The 13,719-nt window shown below is 49.2% G+C and overlaps 1 long non-coding RNA gene across 1 annotated transcript in view; it reads left to right on the top strand.

The window, feature by feature from the left end:
* LOC142301893 (uncharacterized) overlaps positions 1–10,588 on the top strand; it is a 139,137-nt gene extending 128,549 nt beyond the window's left edge. Inside the window, exon 3 of the long non-coding RNA XR_012752907.1 lies at positions 9,292–10,588. This is a non-coding gene — a long non-coding RNA (uncharacterized LOC142301893). The remainder of the gene's footprint in view (positions 1–9,291) is intronic.
* Positions 10,589–13,719: the final 3,131 nt, after the last annotated feature.

Genomic DNA, 13,719 nt, shown 5'->3' with positions numbered 1-13,719 from the left:
AAGTAGAAAGAGACGCTAATTGTTACATGACTAAATATGAGACTTGCATATGAGTGTTGCGGCAATGTGATGACTGCTGGAAACAGCGAGTGGAGATGAATCCTGACAGTGAGTATATTATAGGTTGTTAGCATTGGGCTACAAAGCTTGATTTTAATTTTTTATGATGAAAGTCTGGAGTCACTCTAGGTGACTGCAGGCTTCTGAATTCTCACAAAGCATGCTCTGCACACTTTTAGGGTAAGTTCACACAGTGCGTTTTTAGCGGCGTTTTTGCGCAGTTTTCAGGTGCGTTTTTGCTCAGAAAACTGCATGACTTTGCTTCCCCAGCAAAGTCTATGAGTTTTCATTTTTGCTGTCTGCACACAGCGTTTTTTTCAGCTGCGTTTTTGTGGTGCCACAAAAACGCAGCATGTCAATTATTCCCGCGTTTTTCACTGCGCTTTTCATCCATTGAGTGCAATGGGATGTTGAAAGACGCAATGAGAAACGCAAATAGCTGCGTTTTGGTGCGTTTCTAAGACCAAAAACGCAGCTATAAACACAGGAGGTGGGTAGTAAAGTGACATGTACAGGAAGAGGATTCCTTCTGTCAGTAAATACAGAAGCGTGAATCCTCCCGGTACCGTCACCGCCGCTTCCACCTCCCGTCCTGTGCATGTCAGCTGCCGTGCGGCGTCATGTACGGGCAGGAGGTGGAAGCGGCAAAAGTGAACAGTAGAAAAAAAAAAAAGTTATACTCACCTGTCTGCAGACTCCCGGTGCCATGCCCGCTCCCAGATCCTGTCACGGTATCGCCGCTCCGGCAGTGTGCAGTCTCCCCGGGTACGTATGCCTGCAGGATGCAGGACCTGGCGATGGATCACCTGATGCAGTCACCGGCCGGCTTCACCTATCAGCGGATGCGTCAGGAGACTTCATCCCTGATTACCGGCAGCTGCTGCAGCGATCGGACGGGATCAAACTCTGCTGCAGGAGCTGCCGGTAATCAGCACATAAGTGAGTTTTTTTTTTTTTTTTTTTGCACCGATGCATCTGCTGATTGTATAAAAGCCGTTTATACAATCAGCTGATGTGTGATGTGATTCAGGCACTTGCTCCTGACACATCATCTGATCGCTTTGCCTTCCAGCAAACCAATCAGATGATATTGGATCCGGATTGAACGGCGCGGGACCCTTGACCCAGGATTACTGCGGATGGGGGGTTCTTTATTTCAATAAAGATGGAGTCACTAATTGTGTTGTGTTTTATTTCTAATAAAAATATTTTTCTGTGTGTTGTGGTTTTTTTTTATCTTTACTAGAAATTCATGGTGGCCATGTATAATATTGGCATGACACCATAAATTTTGGGCTTAGGGCCAGCTGATAATATAAAGTTAGCCCTAACCCCAATATTACCCAGTGAGCCACCCGGCATCAGGGCAGCTGGAAGAGTTGGATACAGCGCCAGAAGATGGCGCTTCTATGAAAGCGCCATTGTCTGGGGTGGCTGCGGACTGCAATTCGCAGTGGGGGTGCCCAGAAAGCATGGGCACCCTGCACTGTGGATTCCAATCCCCAGCTGCCTAGTTGTACCCGGCTGGAGACAAAAATTAGGCGAAGCTCACGTCATTTTTTTTTTAATTATTTCATGAAATTCATGAAATAATTAAAAAAAAAAGGGCTTCTCTATATTTTTGGTTCCCAGCTGGGTACAAATAGGCAGCTGGGGGTTGGGGGCAGCCCGTACCTGCCTGCTGTACCCGGCTAGCATACAAAAATATGGCGAAGCCCATGTCATTTTTTTTTTTGGGGGGGCAAAGAAATCCTGCATACAGTCCTGGAAGGAGGATGCTGAGCCTTGTAGTTCGACAGCTGCTGTCTGCTCTCCTGCATACACTATTGGATGGAGGATGCTGAGCATTGTAGTTCAACAGCTGCTGTCTGCTCTCCTGCATACACTATTGGATGGAGGATGCTTAGCCTTGTAGGTCTGCTCCCCCTGACTCTCCCTCCAGCATACAGTCCTGGATGGAGCATGCTGAGCCTTGTAGTTCTGCAGCTGCTGTCTGCTCTCCTGCATGCACTATTGGATGGAGTATGCTGAGCCTTGTAGTTCTGCAGCTGTCTGCTCTCCTGCATACACTAGTGGAGAATGAAGAACATATTGAAGAAGGAAATGACATCACACCTTTTTTTTTTTGTTCACTGATAAAAAATGCATAAAGACGCAGTGAGCAAAAACGCTGCGGGTGCGTTTTTGTGCGTTTTTTGCCGCAAAAAACGCACAAAATTGCAGCGTCAAAAAAACGCAGTGTGTGAACCTAGCCTTAGGATTCTCCCATGCCAGTGGCAAGAGTGGAGGGTCACGTGAACACAATTATGCCAAGTACTGCACATCCGTCTCATTGATTAGCATGGGAGCAGATGTGCAGTGCCAGCCGCGGCCACTATCAGAAGACAGGGCAGATCTGGAATTGAGCTCTCTAGCCGTCTGCTGCTGTCGTCAATATTTAAAAGGAACCTGTCAGGTGCAATATGCATCAGAACCACGAGTAGTTCTGGGTGTATATTGCTAATCCCTGCCTAATCATCCCTATATACCCTAGTATAGTAAAGAGATCTATAGAAAAAGTATTTCTAAAGATGTTTTATCGTAAGCGATGCTGCCATCGCCACCTGATGCTGGATTTTGGCTCAGTGCACATGATCCTGGAGATTTAGTCATGTGCACTATGAAGCCGGGTGTACGTGTCCTGGCTTCAAACTGAAGTAGTGCTCATGACCCAAACTCCGGGGTCATGCACACTGAGCCAAAATCCAGCGTCAGGTGGCAACAGCAGCGGAGAGGTGAGTGAGATCATCCTCTGATGCTGCGTATTCATTAGCATGTTAGCACACCCACAGGGGCCCACAGGGGCGTAATAACATGCTAATGGGGCCGACTAGCAAGGGAAGTAACACCCTTGGGACTAGTCCCCTCACTCATTAGCATACGATATAAGATCTTTAGAAATACTTTTTCTATAAATCTCTTTATCTATGCTAGTGTATACAGGGACTGACAGGCAGGGATTAGCAATATACATCCAGAACTGCTCGGGGTCCTGGATGCATATGTGGCGCCCCTGAGGCTTCCGCCGCCACAGGTCATTGCACCCCATCAGCGGTGTGATGCCCCATTCTGGGAGAGGAAGAGAGTGAACTCCGGTCCCCTGGTAAATCCACACTACACCCATTGCTAGGGACACACAGGACCAGGGAAAGTGGCAGGCAACCCTCCCATGCTGCATGCTGAGAGGGGCTGTAAGACCCATCCCTGCTCCCATAGGGTGGTAGCTTAGCAACTGGGGAGGTGGGAGGAGACCAGAGAGCAGATAGAGAAAGGAAGGTCAAGTTAGTTTCAGTTTACCTCAGGGAGTGAGAGAAGCAGCATGTAGTTGGAGGAGAAGAACGAGAGAAAGGAGGGAGGAGGAGGCCTGCTGAGGCAGGCAAGGAGGAGAAAGAAGAGAAGGAAAGAAAGGGTCGCAGGGCCGCGGGTAGTCCTGTAGGTACCACGAGCTGTCCTTGTTGGGTACCGAAGCCGAGGGCCCAGAGGCGCTACGAGTAGCTGCAGGCTGCGGTGGCCTGGTCCACAGTGACATCGGTGGAGTGATTAGCTGCGACAGGGGACGGTCCCTAGAGACTGGAGGAGTGAAAAGACAATCTCCAAACAGTAAAAACCGAGGCCCAGGGACGTTGTAAGCTCCCAGGGCCAGAACCCAGAGCAGCCCTTCAGAAAAGGGGTAATCAGCCGACAGGTGACCCCCCAGCCTGGAGGCTGTAATGGAGGCCAAGCCAAGTCCATCTTAACAAAGGCAAGGCTAGTGAAGACAGCAGAGAAAGAGACACTAAGAGAGAGGGTACCAGATTTCACACTCTGAATCACCCAGAAGACGGAGGTCCCTGACAGCGGTCCCAGCAGTCCAAGGGTTCTGCCTGCCCTGACAAGAACTGTGAGTAAAAGAACTTGAACTGCACCTCTGAAGTTGCCTCAGTTATTTCATCTGCATAGACATTTACAAGCACCAACCGTGCCCCGGGCATTGCTCCACCTGTGGGGAGCAGTACTACCATTGCTGCCATAATATCATCCCGGAGGCCTCACACAGCAGCGGCGGCTTATTAGCCGCATACCACAGGTGGCGTCACGAACACAAACTTTAACTTAAGCCACTTATTCTACTGACACCCACCAGGGCCACGGAGCCGGGCCCAGCCACCACTGACTACCACCGGACTAGTCCGGCCCGGCACCGAGTGTCCCATAGCCCTGGGGTGGGCGAGTCAACTTTTGGCGTCACGAACAGGATTTCGTGCCCGGTCTAACCGGGTACTGTGCGCCTGAAGAACCGTGTGACAGACTGTGTACTTTACTGAGAAACCGCCGCCATTAGCGCTGCTGAGCGCGGGAAGAAGGGGGGCGTGAAAGAAGAAAGGGCGCGAAGAGAAGCCCCGCCCCCTTGTCCAAGAAAAGAGCGCGAAGCAGTGCCCGCCATGGAAGGCGGAGGAAGAAGAAATGGCGACTAGATAAGCTGGCAGGCTGGCAGAGAGAGTCTAAATGCCAGACCAGCAGATAAAGAAAATGTACCTTATCGCAGCAAAGGTGATGCAGCAGATCCGGCAAGCGACGCACGGAGCAGCGACCACCAGAACACCGGAGATGCAACTGAGGGGTGAGTCATTTAATGCCCCTGCCGGCGCGAGAGCCCCAACCCCCGCTGCCATGCCCGCGGTCCCTGGAGAGATGCCCAGCACGGCGACGCCGATCCGGGCCGCAGCCACGCCAGGTGCGGCCCGCCAAGATTTCGCCGCCGGAGCGACGCCCATCCACACCGCAGCAGCGACGCCAAGCCCGGCCCGTCCAGCTCAGGCCCCAGCAGCGATACCCCGCTCGGATCAGCAAGATCCCGCCGCAGCGGCGACGTTAATCCACGCCGCAGATGCGGCCCGCCAAGCCCAGGCCGCAGCCACGCCAGGTGCGGCCCGTCAAGAATCGGTCACAGCAGCAACTTCAATACAGGCCGCCGCCATGCCAGGCGCGGCCCGCCAGACCAGCAGACGCAGACTGTGCTGACCGCTGTCTACCTGCTGCCAGGTGGGGAGCCGGAGAAGAATCCCTACAAGTAAAGATGAAGAGATGCTGAACTGTAGATAGCCCCTGTCTGCCCCTCATTCTTTTCGAAGACGACACCCTTTCCTGCTGTGTTTTGCCCCTGATTCTTTTCGAAGATGACACCCTTTCCTACTGTACTGCCCCTGATTCTTTTTGAAGACGTCACCCCCCATGATGTGCTACCGGGCCACTGAACTGGAATGTGGGCCCCGGTGGAAGTGTATGTGTCATGTCCTACCAGGCCACTGGACTTAGTGGCTGGTATGTTGTTTATGTGTCCTATGTAACCAGGCCATTGGACTTAATGGCTGGTTGATTTGTCCCATTATTGTTTGATTGAAAGAAACGAACTGCCGGGCTACTGGACTTGTTGTAGCCGAAAATGTCTATAGTTGCACCCGTTGTGCCCCCTACCAGAATTATGGGGGAAGTGCCCAAACTGTGCAATGAACTGAAAGTGCACACATAGTTTCTTTATAAGAAGTTCGCAACGTTCACTGATATGTGCCTCCCATAAAGGGAAGAAATGTTTTACTGTTTTATGTTATTGCATACAAAAATGTTTTTGCAGTTTCTCCACATGTTTTTGTTGTTTTTCAGCCCGAGGACGTGCTGGGATTTGCTGTGGGGGAGTGTGGCGCCCCTGAGGCTTCCGCCGCCACAGGTCATTGCACCCCATCAGCGGTGTGATGCCCCATTCTGGGAGAGGAAGAGAGTGAACTCCGGTCCCCTGGTAAATCCACACTACACCCATTGCTAGGGACACACAGGACCAGGGAAAGTGGCAGGCAACCCTCCCATGCTGCATGCTGAGAGGGGCTGTAAGACCCATCCCTGCTCCCATAGGGTGGTAGCTTAGCAACTGGGGAGGTGGGAGGAGACCAGAGAGCAGATAGAGAAAGGAAGGTCAAGTTAGTTTCAGTTTACCTCAGGGAGTGAGAGAAGCAGCATGTAGTTGGAGGAGAAGAACGAGAGAAAGGAGGGAGGAGGAGGCCTGCTGAGGCAGGCAAGGAGGAGAAAGAAGAGAAGGAAAGAAAGGGTCGCAGGGCCACGGGTAGTCCTGTAGGTACCACGAGCTGTCCTTGTTGGGTACCGAAGCCGAGGGCCCAGAGGCGCTACGAGTAGCTGCAGGCTGCGGTGGCCTGGTCCACAGTGACATCGGTGGAGTGATTAGCTGCGACAGGGGACGGTCCCTAGAGACTGGAGGAGTGAAAAGACAATCTCCAAACAGTAAAAACCGAGGCCCAGGGACGTTGTAAGCTCCCAGGGCCAGAACCCAGAGCAGCCCTTCAGAAAAGGGGTAATCAGCCGACAGGTGACCCCCCAGCCTGGAGGCTGTAATGGAGGCCAAGCCAAGTCCATCTTAACAAAGGCAAGGCTAGTGAAGACAGCAGAGAAAGAGACACTAAGAGAGAGGGTACCAGATTTCACACTCTGAATCACCCAGAAGACGGAGGTCCCTGACAGCGGTCCCAGCAGTCCAAGGGTTCTGCCTGCCCTGACAAGAACTGTGAGTAAAAGAACTTGAACTGCACCTCTGAAGTTGCCTCAGTTATTTCATCTGCATAGACATTTACAAGCACCAACCGTGCCCCGGGCATTGCTCCACCTGTGGGGAGCAGTACTACCATTGCTGCCATAATATCATCCCGGAGGCCTCACACAGCAGCGGCGGCTTATTAGCCGCATACCACAGGTGGCGTCACGAACACAAACTTTAACTTAAGCCACTTATTCTACTGACACCCACCAGGGCCACGGAGCCGGGCCCAGCCACCACTGACTACCACCGGACTAGTCCGGCCCGGCACCGAGTGTCCCATAGCCCTGGGGTGGGCGAGTCACATATTGCACCTGACAGGTTCCCTTAAAAACAGCCAATTCGCTAGAGTGCCAGGTGCCGGATCCCGGCCGATCAGACACACTGGCCATATACCGCACACAGCCATGATACACTGACTGTATACCGCACAAAGCCATGACACACTGGCCGTATACTGTACACAGCCATGACACACTGGCCGTATACTGTACACAGCCATGACACACTGGCTGTATACGCACACAACTCTGAGACACTGGCAGTATACAGCACATTGTACTCACACAATGGGCGTATACTGCACACATTCTTGACACACTGGTCATATTGTATTCTGCACACGACACACACTGGCCATATACAGTGCATTGGACATATTGTATTCCGTACACAGCACTCACACCCTGTACACAGCACTCACATGCGTCACGCTGTATACAGCACTCACATATCGTATACAGCACTCACACACGCGACATGCTGTACACAGCACTCACACGTCGTACACAGCACTCACACATGTGACACGCTGTATATAGCACTCACATACTGTATACAGCACTCACACGCCTTACACAGCACTCACACTTGCGACACGCTGTATACAGCACTCACCCTGTATGCAGCACTCACAACCGGTATACAGCATTCATACACGCCGTACACAGCACTCACACCCTGTATACAGCACTGACACCCCAAATACAGCACTCACACCTTTTATACAGCACTGACACCTTCTATACAGCACTCACACCCTGCATACAGCACTCACAACCTGTATACAGCACTCACACACTGGACATATACAGCACACATACACTGAACATTGAAGTCACTAATACATTAGATATATGGTAATATATATTAGACATTAACACACTTAGCTCAGATATAAATACCTGCAGCTTAGTTGCCCCTGTAAGCTCAGGTGCAGCACAATTTCCTGACTAACGCCCTCCTCCTGTAAGATGGAGGCAGCAGCTGGACACTAAGGGGTTAATGTGTGGCCAATCAGCATTGGTTTCATTCTCCTCTTCGGTCTCCTCTGCGGTGCTAGAGCTGAGCACACAGGCCTGAGTGCAGAGGACGGGAGGGTGACAGGCTGAGCACATGGCACTGTGCAGCACTACTGTGGTAGGAGCCAGAGGAGGCAGGGGGAGAACCCCCCCCCCCCTCAGTGATGTCTGCCGACCGGCGCCCTGTGTCACTGCACAGGTCGCACAAAGCTACCGCCGGTCATGCAACTGATCACAGGGAGCCGCACGCCACACTTTCTCTGACTCCGGCTGTCAGCTTGACTGCTGGACTCAGAGATTAGCCGGCTCCCACTATGGAGGGCGGTAAAACACAGCCGCCGGGGAGACTCTCAGAGCGCTGCATCAGGGAGCCTGACAGCGCCCCCCTGACAGCTGCGCCCGGGGCACATGCCCTGCCAGCCCCCCCCCCTAGATACGCCTCTGCATGGCATCACTGCCATCTACACATCACATGCAGTGGTTTATTGTGGGTATAAAAGCCATTCTATCAATGTAATGCATCGTCAGCAGCTGAGGTGTAGTATGAGGTTCTGCAGCAGCTGAGGTATGTATAATAAAGTTCTGGACCTGCTCAGGTGTGTATGATGAGGTTCTCCAGCAGCTAAGGTGTGTATGATGAGGTTCTGCAGCAATTGGGATATGTATGATGACGTTCTGCAGCAGCTGAGGCATGTATGGTGAGGTGATACAAAATATCATATGATTCGGCGAGAATTTGTTTTTTCAAATTTTCCAACAAATTTATTTGCAGCATTGCCAAATGGTGTGAGCCCAAACTGGGTGATAAAGGTTATGTTATATATGCCGTAGTTCTTCCATACACAGCGCCCCCTCTGTCCTCATGGTGTGTATGTGGTCCTGCACCTCAGTCTGCTCAGGTCAGTGGAGCTGAGAGGCAGCACCCAATATAACTCCAGGACAGCTGTAGCTCCAGGACTACAGGCCACTGGCTACATCGTGCATTGTCTGGTCTCATCCTGTACATTTATCCCCAGGATTTGTATAGTAGATGCTGATCTCACCAATGTAGCCACGACATGGAGATGAGAAAAAAAACTGTGGAGAAAAAAGCGCCAATAGGGTCTTATCCGATAAAAACAATCTGCGAGTGCAAATGTATACACTCACCTGGTAGGGTTGTGAAAGTCCCAACTCCTGGAAATAACTTAGTAGAATGGTGAGCAGCTGCAGCCCCAGAGGTAACTGATAAAAACTTAAGGTAGGAGAATCAGATTTTTTGCTGCGGATAAACAATGTTGATATTAAAGCATCTCTTTATTCTATGCACAGGTCAGGTCAACACGTTTCAGAGATCGCAGTCTCCTTCATCAGGACATCAGAAAAACACATCAACATTCCCATTCTCAGCCAAGAGATGATAAAACTCCCATCCAAGAGTACAGGAATTTATACCATCTCTCCATGAAGAGCGGCAGTGCCTCATTCTCCAGATACATGTGGGCCCCATTGGGGAGATCTGCATGGACCATCCATAATGTAATATCCATGGATACAGCATAAATGGACAAGATCAGAAGACCCCCTATCAGGATGTGCTCAGACGTGGTGGAATTAACATGGGTTTGAGGTGCAGATTCTGGAGGAGTTCATTATACAATACATTTGAAGAGATCAATTTTTTTAGAATACAAAAAAAGGCCTCCTGTCCTCGTTTGTTTCCGGGGAAACTGGGTAAAAAAATCAGTAGGGTGGGGGCACCAAAGGGCAGTTTTGCACAGGGCACCGTTCAGGCTTAGGCCGGCCCTGAACCTGTGCCATACAGAGCCTCCATACAATACACAATACCCATGGCTCTTTCTTATAAATGTGCCGCCGTACAGACTGGTTGCATACAGCTGTGTCTTCAACAGGAGGCCTAAGGGGTACTTTGCACACTACAACATCGCAAGCCGATGGCATCGATGCCGAGCACGATAGTCCCCGCCCCCGTTGCAGCTGCGATATCTTGTGATAGCTGCCGTAGTGAAAATTATCGTTACGGCACCTTCACGTGCACTTACCTGCCCTGCGATGTCGATCTGGCCAGCGAACCACCTCCTTCCTAAGGGGGCGGGTCGTGCGGTGTCACAGCGACGTCACACGGCAGGCGGCCAATAGAAGCAGGGGGGCGGAGATGAGCGGGACGTAACCATCCCGCCCACCTCCTTCCTTCCTCATTGCGGCCGGGACGCAGGTAAGGAGATGTTCCTCGCTCCAGCGGCTTCTCACACAGCGATGTGTGCTGCCGCAGGAACGAGGAACAACATCGTAACATCGGTCCTTCCGAAATTATGGAAATGACCGACGCTACACTGATGATACGATTTCGACGCTTTTGCGCTCGTTAACCGTATCAAAATCGATTCACACACTCCGATGTCGACAGCGATGCCGGATGTACGTCACTTTCGATTTGACCCCACCGACATCGCAGCTGTGATGTCGTAGTGTGCAAAGTACCCCATTGTCAAGCACAGATGTGGAATTTGCAGCGCTGATGGATGACAATTTCCAAACTGGAAACCCCACCAAAGCTAATTCCAATGTGTGCTAAATAGGAGGATAGTTTTAAAAACACTACTATCAAATGTAGCATCTCACTTAATAAAAATAATTATATATTGTACCTTATCGTAAGCAAAATGAGTGATTTTTGTTAGCACGCCGGGACAGCAGGTGCCAGCCGTCCACTGGAGACAGTTCTATTAGCCCATAATAACTATTTCTTGGTCACTTTAACAACTATATAAATGGAGGGAAAAGCAGCGTAAGCAGAAACGGTAATAAATAGGTATTAGTCATTCCTGACATTAAACAGCATTTATTCTCCTACAATCCTTACAGCTTTATAGTTAATTTAATCCTGCACCAATTTCAGGATCACATATTACACCCTCTCGCTGGCAGGACAGACCCTATAAAGATGTTATATGGGAAGTAGTACAGAATTATCCAAATTTCAGGCAGGGAACGAGCCACGTGAACGTTTTGGTCTAAGGCTACAAAGTCAAGAAAAATACCCCATGTCCAGCTCATGTGTTCTGCCCAGTTTCTAAGTAGGTCAAGGATAGTGTTAATGGGAATCTTGGATTTGAAAAGTTTCTTGTGTCTCGAATCTCAGGTTTCAGAATTATACACTTCTCCGTGCTGTGCCAGTGCTTTCACTCCTACAGAAACCCGAGTTTAGGTTCATGAAAAGACATTAAGGGCCTAGGAATTTGGCCATATTCTTCTCATTCCATGATTGTTCATTGAGCGCTGAAAGAATATTTCCTTACACAAAAGAAGGTAGAAAAGCGACCTGATGATTCACGCCGCCGCCTTCTGCACTGCGCAGATTGTTTCCAATCCCTGCAAGTGGATATAGGCAGGCAACAAGGAAGCGTCCTAAATAGTGGCAGGCTGCAAATTATTCCGAGACGTCTAAGAACGTATAGATAATAAGACAGGTCGCTAAAAGTCTCATAGCTCCATGTTTTAATTGCCTTATTCTTCAATCTGTTGATGGATATGGACAGGAATGTATTTAGCAATATATTGCAATGGCGGAATGGAGGAAAGGATTATCAACTCTTAATGCATGTGCAGTGGTTTTCCACAGAACCTGAATAACCTGGTATTATTGGTACAGAGGGGCATTACTAAATATGGGGGCTACTCACCGCTTGATCTTGGTATACTTATAAACCACTTGGCTCTGCCTGTCCCACTAAAATTGGAAAGTTTATCATAATGTATATGATGGTGTCATAATGTGATTTGTAGGATAACGAGGGACAGTGGCTCCTATGCTGTCCCTCACGTTAGCGAGATCTATGCTATCTCTAATCTCAGGGATACTGCTAATGGTGGAGACTCCCGAGTCCCGTTCCTGGCCCTGTGTTATGTTCACCGGGAGAGCAGGGATGTTTAGTGAACCCACTGAGGCACAGCAGACAGAAAACCCAGAGGGACTTGACTATGGACCTGCACCTGATCTTCTCCAGAGCCCCTAAAGTGAGGGTGTTACGCTGCAGTATAGGTCCGGGGGCCACTTGGGAAGACTGGCGCTGTATAGGCTGGCCCAAGGGGTACGGGAGCGTCAGTCTCTGGTTATAGGTTGCGGCAGCAGGAGGTGTCGAGACTCCATCCGGAATGGATGGATGGATGGATTACACAGCAAGTAGCGACCGGCATGGATACTTGCAAAGGCGGGTATCATAGTATCATATCATAGTATCATAGTTTTTAAGGTTGAAGGGAGACTCTAAGTCCATCTAGTTCAACCCGTAGCCTAACATGTTGATTCAGAGGAAGGCAAAAAATAACCAATGTGGCAAATAAGCTCCAATAGGGAAAAAATTTCCTTCCTGACTCCACATCCGGCAATCAGACTAGTTCCCTGGATCAATACCCTGTCATAAAATCTAATATACATAACTGGTAATATTAAATTTTTCAAGAAAGGCATCCAGGCTCTGCTTAAATGTTAGTAGTGAATCACTCATTACAGCATCATGCGGCAGAGAGTTCCATAGTCTCACTGCTCGTACAGTAAAGAATCCTCGTCTGTGATTATGATTAAACATTCTTTCCTCAAGACGTAGCGGATGCCCCCGTGTTCCAGTCGCAGGCCTAGGTGTAAAAAGATCTTTGGAAAGGTCTCTGTACTGTCCCCTCATATATTTATACATTGTGATTAGATCCCCCCTAAGCCTTCGTTTTTCCAAACTAAATAACCCCAAGTTTAATACCCTGTCTTGGTATTGCAGCCCACCCATTCCTCTAATAATCTTGGTGGCTCTTCTCTGCACCCTCTCCAGTTCAGCTATGTCCTTCTTATATATCGGTGACCAGAATTGTACACAGTATTCTAAGTGCGGTCGCACTAGTGACTTGTACAGAGGTAGAACTATATTTTTTTCATGAACACTTATACCTCTTTTAATACATCCCATTATTTTATTAGCCCTGGCAGCAGTTGCCTGACACTGTCCACTAAAGTGAAGTTTACCATCCACCCATACACCCAAGTCTTTTTCTGTGCCTGTTTTACCCAGTGTTCTACAATTAAGTACATAATCATAAATGTTATTTCCTCTACCCAAGTGCATGACCTTACATTTATCTACATTAAACTTCAATTGCCACTTCTCAGCCCAATCCTCCAATTTACATAAATCTCCCTGTAATATAAAATTATCCTCCTCTGTATTGATTACCCTGCAGAGTTTAGTATCATCTGCAAATATTGAAATTCTACTCCGCATGCCCCCAACAAGGTCATTTATAAATATGTTGAAAAGAAGCGGGCCCAATACTGACCCCTGTGGTACCCCACTATGAACTGAGACCCAATCCGAGTACGTACCATTAATAACCACCCTTTGTTTCCTATCACTGAGCCAGTTTTTAACCCAGTTACACATATTTTCCCCTATCCCCATTATTCTCATTTTATGTACCAACCTTTTGTGTGGCACCGTATCAAAAGCTTTTGAAAAGTCCATATACACAACATCCACTGCATTTCCCTGGTCCAGGCTTGAACTTACCTCTTCATAGAAGCTGATCAAATTAGTTTGACAGGATCGATCCCTCATAAACCCATGTTGATACTCTGTCATAAGGTTATTTTTCTTGAGATACTCCAGTATAGCATCTCTCAAGAAACCCTCAAGGATTTTACCAACCGTAGAGGTTAAACTTACCGGCCTATAATTTCCCGGCTCAGTTTTT

This window comes from Anomaloglossus baeobatrachus, chromosome 4 (genome assembly GCF_048569485.1).
Source record: "Anomaloglossus baeobatrachus isolate aAnoBae1 chromosome 4, aAnoBae1.hap1, whole genome shotgun sequence".
NCBI classification, from domain to species: domain Eukaryota; kingdom Metazoa; phylum Chordata; class Amphibia; order Anura; family Aromobatidae; genus Anomaloglossus; species Anomaloglossus baeobatrachus.
This window is presented reverse-complemented; position numbering and strand designations above follow the sequence as displayed.